Raw genomic sequence first — 11,069 nt, forward strand, 5'->3', positions numbered from 1 at the left:
GTTGGCTGGGTTGTTAAGAATTTCAACATTTTGTCCTGCAGGAAGCTGTTTGATGACAGATTTGGTTACCAGTGTTGTAGGAATTCACGGGGACGGCAACCTATTTTTTCACTATGGAGTTTGACAGGTTGGATTGAGCCTCTTTACGTGGAGCATAAATTTATACTCCAGCCAAAATATTCCCCAACACTGTCGTGAAATTTGAATGTTTACCTTTTTACGAGGGATATCGGTCCAAAACGCTTACATCACATTAAATCTCATAAAAGTGTTGATCACGAAAAAGCGGCATTAGTTGATCATTTTCAATTTTAGAGTGTAGATGTTTAGGTAAAGTTCCTACAGAGAGTGGAAATTGCTTGTGAAATACACACATCTCTATTCGCAAACTTTGTTCGCCAAAGTGCGTTTTTCCTTATTTTCTCCCGCTGCTTGATTGAGTGAATGTTGGTATTAGTGAGCACTGGTTGCGCATGATAAGCGGCAACAAAATCAGATCACCGTAGCATCCCCGTGTAGGAATTACTAAAAGCTCCTGAAGAAATTCTTAGAGAGTTTCTAGAGGAATTCCTAGAGGATGTCCTGGAATAACTCAAAGAGAAATTCCTTTAAGGACAGACTTGTTGGAATCCCAAAATGGCCGCCACAATGGCCGACTTTGGAACCTACTTACGATTTCGAAAGCACAAATCTCTTCGTAAACAAAACCAGCGCACCTGAGCTTCTTATTTTAAGCTTATTACAAGTGAGCAAGAACAGAATAATAAAATGCACTGTTGTTTGAAGCTTGCGTCTTGAGATTTGTGCGTTTGAAATTCTGATGCACTGTTGAAGCGGGATTTCAAGACGTTTGTCCTTAAGAACATCTTGAGGCAGTGGCGTCGCGTAACCTCACTTTTTGCACCAACCCTAATACTTGCTATTGCAGGGAATTTATGATCAAAATCGAAATAGAAATGAGTGAAAGTAACTATTCTCGTCATTTTCTAATTATAACAAGCAAATTTGTTCAAAAAATTCAAGAATTTATACTTGGTGCACAGGTAGATTTGAGGTAAAGGAATCGCCACTGCCTTGAGGTAAAACTTCTAAAGAAGAATTCTGAAGAAATATCAAGAGGAGTCCTAAAGGAGTACTTAGAAGAAGTCCTAGAAGAATGCGTGGATGAATCTCTGTAGGAAATACTGGATGAATATGTTATGTAGAAGAATTCCTTGTGAGACTTTCTAGAATAATGCATGCATTCCTAAAGGAACATCTGGAATCTGGAATACCTAATGAAATTTCTGAAAAAATAGTAATCCTGAAGAAATTCCCAAAAAAGCTCCTGGAGGAGGCCCTGAATACTTTTTTAGATGTGCTTTTGGAGGAAGCCTTTAGGAATACCTACTGGAGTTCCTAGCGGAATTCCTAGAGCAGTTAAAGGAAGTTGAAATTTATACGGACAATTCGTGCAGGAATTTCATGAGGAATCCACACGGGAATCCATTTTGGAGCCATTCATCCGGAGTTGCTGGAAAAATTAAAGTGAAATTCATGTGGCTCTTTTTTGTTTTAAACTATCCACTGAAAATTGTTTTCGTTTTTGGTGCTAATTCATTATCATGGGAGAGAGTTATTTGAAGATGATTCCAGTGCTGTAGATGACCAACATCGGTTCATCATAACAATATTGGTATTTAACTTGAAATAACTTTCAGAATGCACAATGTAACTTGGGATATTTTTTGATTATTGTTTGGAGATGATGTCAGAAAAACTAGTTGCCCATACCGGCTACAAACGCTAGTTCTGATAATTGTCACTGAGTAGTCTTCAAAAGTATCAAAACATTACATTTCTAGAGCTTCCACAAAATACGGGTGTGATGGGAACAGTAAGTGACACTGTATTTTTGATAACTACTACGATCCAATACTAAATACTGCACACTTTGCTCAAGTTGACGACATCGTCTAGTCCATCGTGAGTATTGGTCATAGTAGGGGGAAAGTAGGGAAAGTCCAGGCTTTGCTTTCAGCTGTCCTGCAGCTCCACCTGGTCACTCTATAAAAAAAAAATAATAATAATAATTCATTATCATGGGATTTCCTGGAGAAATCCATGGAGTGGCAGTGGCGTCGCGTAACCTCACTTTTTACCTGTGCACCGACCCTAAAACATGCAATTGCAGGGGATTTATGATCAAAATCGAAATAGAAATGAGTGAAAGCAGCTATTTTCGTCATTTTCTTATTACTACAAGCAAATTTGTTTGAAAAATCCAAGAATTTATACTTGGTGCACAGATAAAAAGTGAGGTTACGCGACGCCACTGGCTAGTGGAGTTCTTGGAAGAAAGTTCTCCAGCAATACCCGGATAAGTTCTTGGAGAAATTGCTATTCCTAGAGAGGAGTTTTTGGAAGAATAAATGGAAGAAATTACATCGGAGTTCCTTGAATAGTTCTTTGATGAGTTTTTTGAGGAGACCATATAGGAGCTTCTGGGGGCATTCTTAAGGGATTCTCGAAGTTTCAAGAAAGTTCCCGGAAAAGTTGGATTCAGGCAACGCCCTGTTCAACTCATCCATGTCTAGCTTTAAAATTTCTTCTGAATTTTGTTTAATAATTTCTGTAGGTTCTCGTGAACTATTTTATATTCTCCTCCAAAATTTATCTAAATTTTCATTCTAGAGTTCCCTTTAGAACTTACACGACTTTTAGTGTGAATGGCAAATGAATTGCACATTTTTTTTAGCTCAGAAGAACATGCCTGTTTTTCTCTGTAAGTTCATTTACTAAATGTACACCTTTTAAACTATTCAGCAGGATGCTCAATTGTTCGTTCTACGCAAAACAAAGAATTGAAGTGCTATTTGTTTATTCTTATTTCTAGAATTTTTGTTTAAAGAAGCCCAAACATGTACGACAACAAACGAAAAGGAATATAGTTATCAATTTGATCGAACTAACCAAGGAGCTCAAAGCAATGGACGGGAGGAAAATAGCCCGTGCGGTATTGGTGAGCTTCTTCTGTTTTTTTTTTTCAATTTTTGTAATAAGATGAAATTACCTCACCATTTATTTTTAAGGCCATTCTTACGTTCATTGATGCAAGTTCTTTACGTAGACCAAGCCAAGCGACATAAAAAAAATATAAAATGCAGAGGGAGCGGACCTTATATGATGGATAAAGAACGCGGCTTTCACTCTGAGGACTCTGAGTTCGAGCTCCACGTCTGACAAACTCACAAAAAAGTGAGTCCTTCCTTCGAATTGGAAATTAAAAAGATAAAATAAAAAAATGGAGACATAGTAAGCCTAATGCAGAGCGACATTCAAATTAACATAATTATTGAAAATCAGCGTTCCTCTGAAAGAATTTTTAATTTCCCCCACTGCTTTCCGCAATCGTAGGATTCTTACTCCAAACACCAATTGAAGGGGTTAGTCTTTGCCAATTTCCCACCCCAAATTGCAGAGGAAAGAAAACGCCTCGCCTACAAAGTAGGTACAATACACAAACTCACCTTTAGAACCTGGTTCTTCCGGAAGCTCAGCTCATCCTCGGCCGTGGCGTTGAAATCGTGTTTCGCAACCGCCTCCATTATGCTGATGAGATGAGATGGTGTTGTTTAGCGGTGTTGTTGTTGTTGTTGTAGATTCCGGTGTTTTTTCTCCAGTCAGTGGGGTGGTGGCAGAAATCCGTTTTCGCACTCCACACAACACACAGGGGAGCAACAAGATTCCAACCACTGCTGCTGCTGCTACTACTGCTCCACGACACTCGGCGACACTCTTAGCGCGATGATGGGAGGAAATCCGAGACCGGCACCGGTTCAAGTAGTTGCCTTCTTCTTCTTCCTGTGCGAAAACAAGCTACACACCACTCCCAGAAGGCCTTATAACGAAATCACGCAGATAATTTATTGGATCTTATTTTCTCCTCTGCACAGATTGCTACCACTGTGCTATGTGCACTTTTTTCTTCTTATTTTCGGCGAATATTTATCTCACTCTGACTCACTCGATGTGTTGAACTTTTTCTTGCTTTCTTACTTATTTTTCTTCACGTGGTTTCGCCGCTTATTCGTTTAGTTGGGCTGCCTTCACTACCGATTATTAATCACACACAAAACTGATGTGATTTCGCTTATTTTCTATGTATTTATTTATTTTTTTCCGTTTTCTCATCCAAGCGATTCACTTTTCTTTCCTATACACTGCAAAAAAAGATAAAGTAGAAATAACATAAACCTCTCTCACAGACACCATAATAGAACGGCAAGCGAAAATTCCCCCGTATGTACGCATACACACGATTACGACGACGGGACACGGGACAACACTCGGAGAGACGTATCCGACGACCGGGGTTAAAGAATAATATTAACTTTTTTTCGCTTATTACATCGATGGCAGGCGGGTCCCCTTCTTATGCCTGAACTTGTCTACCGAACGATCCAACGACTGACCGTCAGACGACCACCTTTTTCCTTTTCTCAAATAACGATGATTCCCCACAAAAAAAAAAAAAAACTGCTCACGATTTTTCCTCAAACAGTTAACTCGCAACGCGCCCCTAATCAGATTTTAAAAATAGCTTCAAACTCTGCGCTGAAACATCACTTTCACAAAAACCGATTTTCGCCCCGGTCGAACAATAATTCAGCAACACTTCGTTTAACTCGCGTCTGTCAAATAGCGCGATCCAGCACTCCTCTATCCGGTCAATTTCTTCGCTTCGCTCGTTAGCCGCAGTTTCTGATCACCACTATTTTTCAAACCCCCCAACAAAACCACCTTTGGGCAATTTCGCACCTCTCGAAAAATTCCCCTCAGGAATTGGACAAGAAGAAAACCGTCCCACTATACACACTGTCAACTCAGGCCGATTCAGCTCTGGATGTGGATACTGTTGTGCTGTGGCTGATCCTATACGCTATGCTACACTGACTGTCTGTCAGTCTTTTGAGTTGAGACTGCGGAGACTAGTACGACGAATTTGTTGAAACTCGCGACGGAACACCACACACATAACACATATGCATATGCATTACATAGTTGCCCTCCCGAAAATTATCGTCGTCGTCGTCGAAGCTCTCGTTGTCGGTATCGCTCTTCTTCTACGTTTGTGGTGCTACACAACACCCGCCGCGTGCACACACCGAGGAAATACGGTGCGAATACAGGCACGCATTTGAGCCATGCCGACGCAGACCACAGAAACGCGCGGTGAAGCAGAACTGAGATTAATTTGTTAAATTTTTAAACCGCCGATAGAAACAGACGTGACCCGCAGAGATAAATTGATGAGTTTGTTTCATGTTTTGTGATGGAATAATATGAAACGAGCTCACCATTTTAACTTACAAACCTGGCTGAAAATTTCACCATCTCACTTCATCATCAGTATATTGAAAATAAATGATCAAAATGTCAAATTAATGGAGATTATATATTTTGAGTTTTAACAACCTATGCGAAAAAAGTCATTTTTGGACATAATACAGTGGAGACCTGATTTTGTCAGCCCCCCGATTTTGTCAGCTTTTTGACCCGACTGAACAAGGAAATCAAAGTATCTTTTACTCAGAAATCTTTTTCTTCTTCATATTCTGATTTATTGACCGTATTCTATTAATTACTTGATGATTTTGTGGCTATATCGGTCTTTTTCTACTCATAGTATAAGGGAGTAGAGTTCAAAGTGGATAATGAAATGATAGATATGATAGAAGGGTAGGTAACACAGTGCAACATTTTTTTTGTCTCAAGAGCAAACTAATGTGTCTCCGAAAGATTTTGAGCCGCTGAATCCGAATCCGGGCTCAGATTTTCTCCAACACGTCACAATTTTGAGCTATACCTTAATTTATAGGGCAAAATATGCGATTTTGGGCTTTTTTGACTGCAAGTTATCAAGCATGGAAATATTTTTTTTAAGCAATCAAAAGGTTAATTGGTCAATTAACATCTAAATTAACGACTCATGCAAAATATTTCGTTTTACCTAATCAAATTTGATAGATTTGGGCATTTATTGTTAGTAAAAAAACTTGCATGCAACTTTTGGAGGGTGACTTGTATGGGAAATATCGTACCTAACATAAATCGCTTAAAACTATCAACTTTGATTTGGTAAAACGACATATTTTGCATGAGTCGTTAATTTAAATGTTTATTGACCAATTTATCCTTTGATTAAAAAATATATTTCCAGGCTTAATGGCTAGCAGTAAAAAAAGCCCAAAATCGCATATTTTGCCCTATAAATTGAGGTATAGCTCAAAACTGTGACGTGACGTGTTGGAGCAAATCTGAGCCCGGATTCAGATTCAGCGGCCCAAAATCAGTCAGAGACACATAAGTTTGCTCTTGAGACAGACCAAAAGTTATTTTTTGTTACGCTGTGTAATCAAAGGTTAAACCAAATTGCGGCTTTCCGAAGTAGCGCAAATTTTGAGTGATTTTTTCTCCCGCATGGAAATAATTTACTACGGCAAAATCTTATGTACATGAAAGCCACGGGTATAAGCTTTGAGTTAAGTGGTAAAAAGTTTGTATTTGCACCGAATTTCATTGAAAAATTCGATTTATTCGTCATCAATGATTTTAATCTTAATTTGAACCATCGTAATCATAATTTGAACCAATTTTAATCTTATTTTGAACTACTGGCGGCAGCAGCTCAAGCATCTCCCACAACAGCCAATTTCGTGCTGAACAATAGAAAAACACATGGATCTGCTGATTCCCATAACTATTTTTCATTAGGCAGTTGAATTTCAACTAAGAATGTTCTTAACTCTTCAGGAACTTGGAAATTAAATTTGGAATATTTCATCCCCCAAGCGTAAACAAAACAACCACTAGCGCAGTCTGCAGGCCAACACTGGAAGCTCGTCCCCGTTTACTAGTTCAAATTTAGATTACAAATGGTTCAACTTAAGATAACATTCTCCAAGTAAGAATTACTTAAATTTGATAATTTTATGACAAATATTGTGGAATATTATTCGGTTGGTCGATTCTACGATAAATAAGCTTTCATTTGACGTGTTCACATGTTGCATGTGATACAATGCATGAGCTGTACGAGTGCACCGAAAATGTGCTTTCTCTGGAGGGAAATGGGTGAAATCACAGTGATTTTTCAATTACCTGTTTTCCATGACAAAAACGCTTTTTTCAATGCTTTCAAAGTTCATGTTATCAGGTTACATTACGGAAAGCTGTTTAACATCTTTTTCGGGGCAATATTTGCCTAAAAAGTACGTCGTTTTAATGAATTTCGAAATGGTTCAAATTAGGATTATAATTTGACTAGTTCAAAGTTTGATTTCTTACCCTATTCGCTAGGTGGCGAACAAGTGTAAACATTTTATAGAAGTTGAAATTAGGCAAGTAGGCCATGTATTGAACGAATACATCGAATGTGTGAAACTTCTGCCGTACGACGCACAGTGCTGTGCCCCATAGACAAAAATGAAAAAATCGACTTCAAAATTTTGTTCAATCTAGTATGCCATGCTGTTCATACATGCTTGAAGTATGTTGCTCGACCATTATAAGCTTGAAGATCGTGTCTATTATACCAAAAAACCTAGATTACCAAGCAGTGTTTTCGTTGTCCACAGAAGAATAATAGTTTATAAAACAGATTCATCTTCGGCATAGCTCAACATTATTATACGTTTAAGTTTTCAGTGAAAATCAAAATGGAAGGCCTACAGCACATCAGTAGAATCTATTTTTTCGTTTAGTACGGCAACATGTTTTAATATTTGTGAAAATAATATGTCATACTGTAAGTACTAAATATGTCGTGGAGGAAAAACGACCCCAAAATTCAAATTGATGAAACAAAAAATGACCTGAAAAGACCTCTCTGAATTTTTCACCATGTTTTCTTTATAGTATCCACTGAATACTGAATTCGACTCCAACTGCTTTTATTTGCTAATTTGTTAGTAATCGAGCTTTATCCGAGTGATGTATTTATAGTCAAAATCAAGGATATTTTTGATCAAGTGTTCTTTTCTGATCCATTCAAACGAAAAATGTATCCGTTTATATTGTTCCCTCGTTTCCTTATGAAACTGCTGATTTCTACGAAGAATTTGAGGGTAAACTTCAACGATTTCTCCAGTTTTAAATTATGCAACTGGACAATAAATGGTCATCATACACACGACTTTCAGGAAACAAAATGTTCGGTAAGAATAAAGTTTGGTGAATAAGTCATTCTGGCAATTACCTTTTTATTATGATCTATATGTTTATACAGTTGCCTAAATTGCACACTAGAAAAAACAACCGCAAGATTTAAATAAATTGGCGTTTAAGACACCTAAGCGATTATGAATTATACATAGGACATTTATGCAAATTGTAGCTTTTATCAAGTTTGTCAACTTCACCGAAGACACTATTGAGAAAAAATGTATGGTACGATAGTTATGATTTTTGTCCTGCAGTTCCATACAATCGCAGCACTGTGCGACGTGTGCTTTTAAACAGATCGGCTTGGTTGGTAGTTCATACCACCTTACCAAGACGATCTGTTTAAAAGCAACCTGAAAGTGGTCCTATTGTTTTGTCGTTTCGTATCAGGGGGGGAAATTGTACACGAACGTTCACGTATGCGTGAGAACTTTTTCGTTAGCAACGAAAAAAATTTACCCGAAGAGACCCGAAGTTGAGCCGAAATTTCTTATGGCAAACCCGACCAGCTGTTGGTGAGTTTTCTGAAAGTGTCGAAGCATCACAGAAAAGTAGCAAACACCATCGATATTTGCTACCAGATCGCATCATAGGGATGCTTGCTAGTAATTGCCTTACAATTTCCTAATTTATTTGCACATTTGAAGAAATTTTCTGTTTTATGGTGCAAAAAGTTTCCATAACAAATTCCAATCGTGAACCGAAAGGACAGAAAAAGAATAAGAAGCTCAGAAAATTCACCGAAAAACGGCAAAATTCACCAGCCGTCGGCCACGACCATGCTATCTGTATACCCGTCTTACATATATCCTGGTTTCGTATATCTGTAACTTTGGAAGTAGCGAACAGAACTCAATCAATTCAATGCAATTCAAATTTCCCGTTAATTCATGTCGGTTGCTAAAATTTCAGCCAAATCGGCTCACCAAAAACCGAGTACCATATCGTCAAACTTGGCCATTTTGTATAAAAAATGGCAGGTGGTCGTACTGTGTTGCAAGACACTGTATTTATAAATGCAATGGCATACGTAGAACCACGCATAACTCGTGAACGAAACGTCCGATTCGTCGGCTTTGTGACTTGGACTTGAAACGTTAGAAAACGCAAAGCTTGCCGGAGCCAGCTAGTTGAAATATATCGACTACCTACTACTATATCCAAACCTGGCAATTTAAACAAACACATTTCATAATTTTATTATCAAGTGTCGACAACACAAGTTTACAAAATAAAACGAAAGTCGTGAACTTCTGTCAACGACCAAAATTTTTGAAGCACAATTTAGTGCTGATTTCGAAACCGTGCTACAAAAAATTTCAAGTAGAACAGTTTTTAAGGTTTAACTCAATATCAAGTTTTTTAACTTTTTAAAATATGGCATTTACTAAATTTCAAAAATCTTGTGTTTTGTTCAACTAATTTTAAAATATTTCCATAAATTAAAAGCTAAATATAATACCATTCGATCATCTGAATGCAGGCTTTGCTTCAGATTGATGAATTCCAAGATATTGGCTAGTTTAAGGTACGGCCTGCTTAAATTTTAGCAAAATTTTCAAAAATATATGAAGAAATCTCGGACTTTTTCAAAACGACGTATAATACACGCAAATCCTATGTTGATAGGTCGTTTTGAATAAGTATCCGAGAAATGTATTTTTTTTTTCAATTTTAAAAATTCTTCCTCTACGTTTATTTGACATATCATATGTAGGTAAGTTACACTAAAAAATAAGCTGATTCGGAGCATTGACTACGAAGAATGAGATGTGTGAAGTGAGCGACTTTGCCTAAAAATAGAACAAAAATCGATTTCAAATCATCAACCTTGTATGGAAAGTCGAAAAATTTCCGCTCTACTGTAATTTTTTTCGTTCGCGTTTTTCGAACTCAGGGCATGATTCTACAACAAAAATGATCATCAGCTTACCGAGTTCAAAAATGCTGTAAACTAGTGTAATCTTTCAATTATATCGCTTTACACACTACAAAAATCAATTCCGCGCCAAATCCGCGCGAGGGCCAAATTCCATGGGTAAATCCGCGCCAAATCTGCGAAAATCGCGAAACCCGCGAAATTCACGAAATCCGCGCTGTTGTAACAACCCTGCAAATCTCGCGTAGCTTTAGAAAATGGTCAAATATTTCGGCCAAATATACTTCCTTGTTCGTTACTGAACTGAATCTCGTCACATTATGGAAAAATTGAAAATGGTGCTCCAAGAACACTTTAGAACCGTTCATCAAGCAGTAATACTTTTAGGGAGAGACAGAGTTGGTGGGGCGTGACGAGATTAAGACGGCTTTTCTTAGGCGAAGCATGTTAGAACATCAGTGAGGGAGGACTCACCACCATCGCAAGGTGATCGAGCATCATGTGCGTTGCACACGAACTGTTCAAGCGGAGTTTGCCTAGGCGTGGCGGGGGTTTAGCAGTGGGCTTTTCTGGGCCTTTTCAGAAATACCACACATCCGGAAGCATCAACTCTGTACAAGCGATTCGGCACCGCTTCCGAAGTGCCCTAGCCTGGTCAGGGGTGCTTCGGGCACATCAGGAGCAATGCCAGTAAGCTCCTGATTACGGCATACTGGCGCGCGCGATGGAACTGGTCAACGAGATGGTACAGGTACACTCTTAGATGACCGTGGAGTAGAGGTGTGCTGGTGGCGACGGCATTCTATCCTATTAGTAGGGCCGGGTGACACTGACCTGAAACGACGGATGGGCTAATGTCGGAGCTGCCTTCCGTCCCATAAAAAGCCTTGGCAAGGCCTTAGAGTACGTTACCGATCTGTACCCAGCTTAGGAAACTAAATGGGTGAAAGTAGGTTCAGTTGAAGTATCCTGATTAGCGCTGATC

General features: G+C 38.5%; 1 non-coding gene across 1 annotated transcript; it reads right to left on the reverse strand.

The window, feature by feature from the left end:
• Positions 1–3,619: 3,619 nt before the first annotated feature.
• LOC109408765 (uncharacterized) lies at positions 3,620–5,033 on the reverse strand. The gene is made up of 2 exons (XR_009995798.1): positions 4,801–5,033; positions 3,620–4,202 (listed from the first exon to the last, which is right to left on the reverse strand). It is a non-coding gene; the product is annotated as an uncharacterized LOC109408765 (transcript).
• Positions 5,034–11,069: the final 6,036 nt, after the last annotated feature.

The sequence above is a fragment of the Aedes albopictus genome, unplaced genomic scaffold, assembly GCF_035046485.1.
Source record: "Aedes albopictus strain Foshan unplaced genomic scaffold, AalbF5 HiC_scaffold_182, whole genome shotgun sequence".
NCBI classification, from domain to species: Eukaryota; Metazoa; Arthropoda; class Insecta; order Diptera; family Culicidae; genus Aedes; species Aedes albopictus.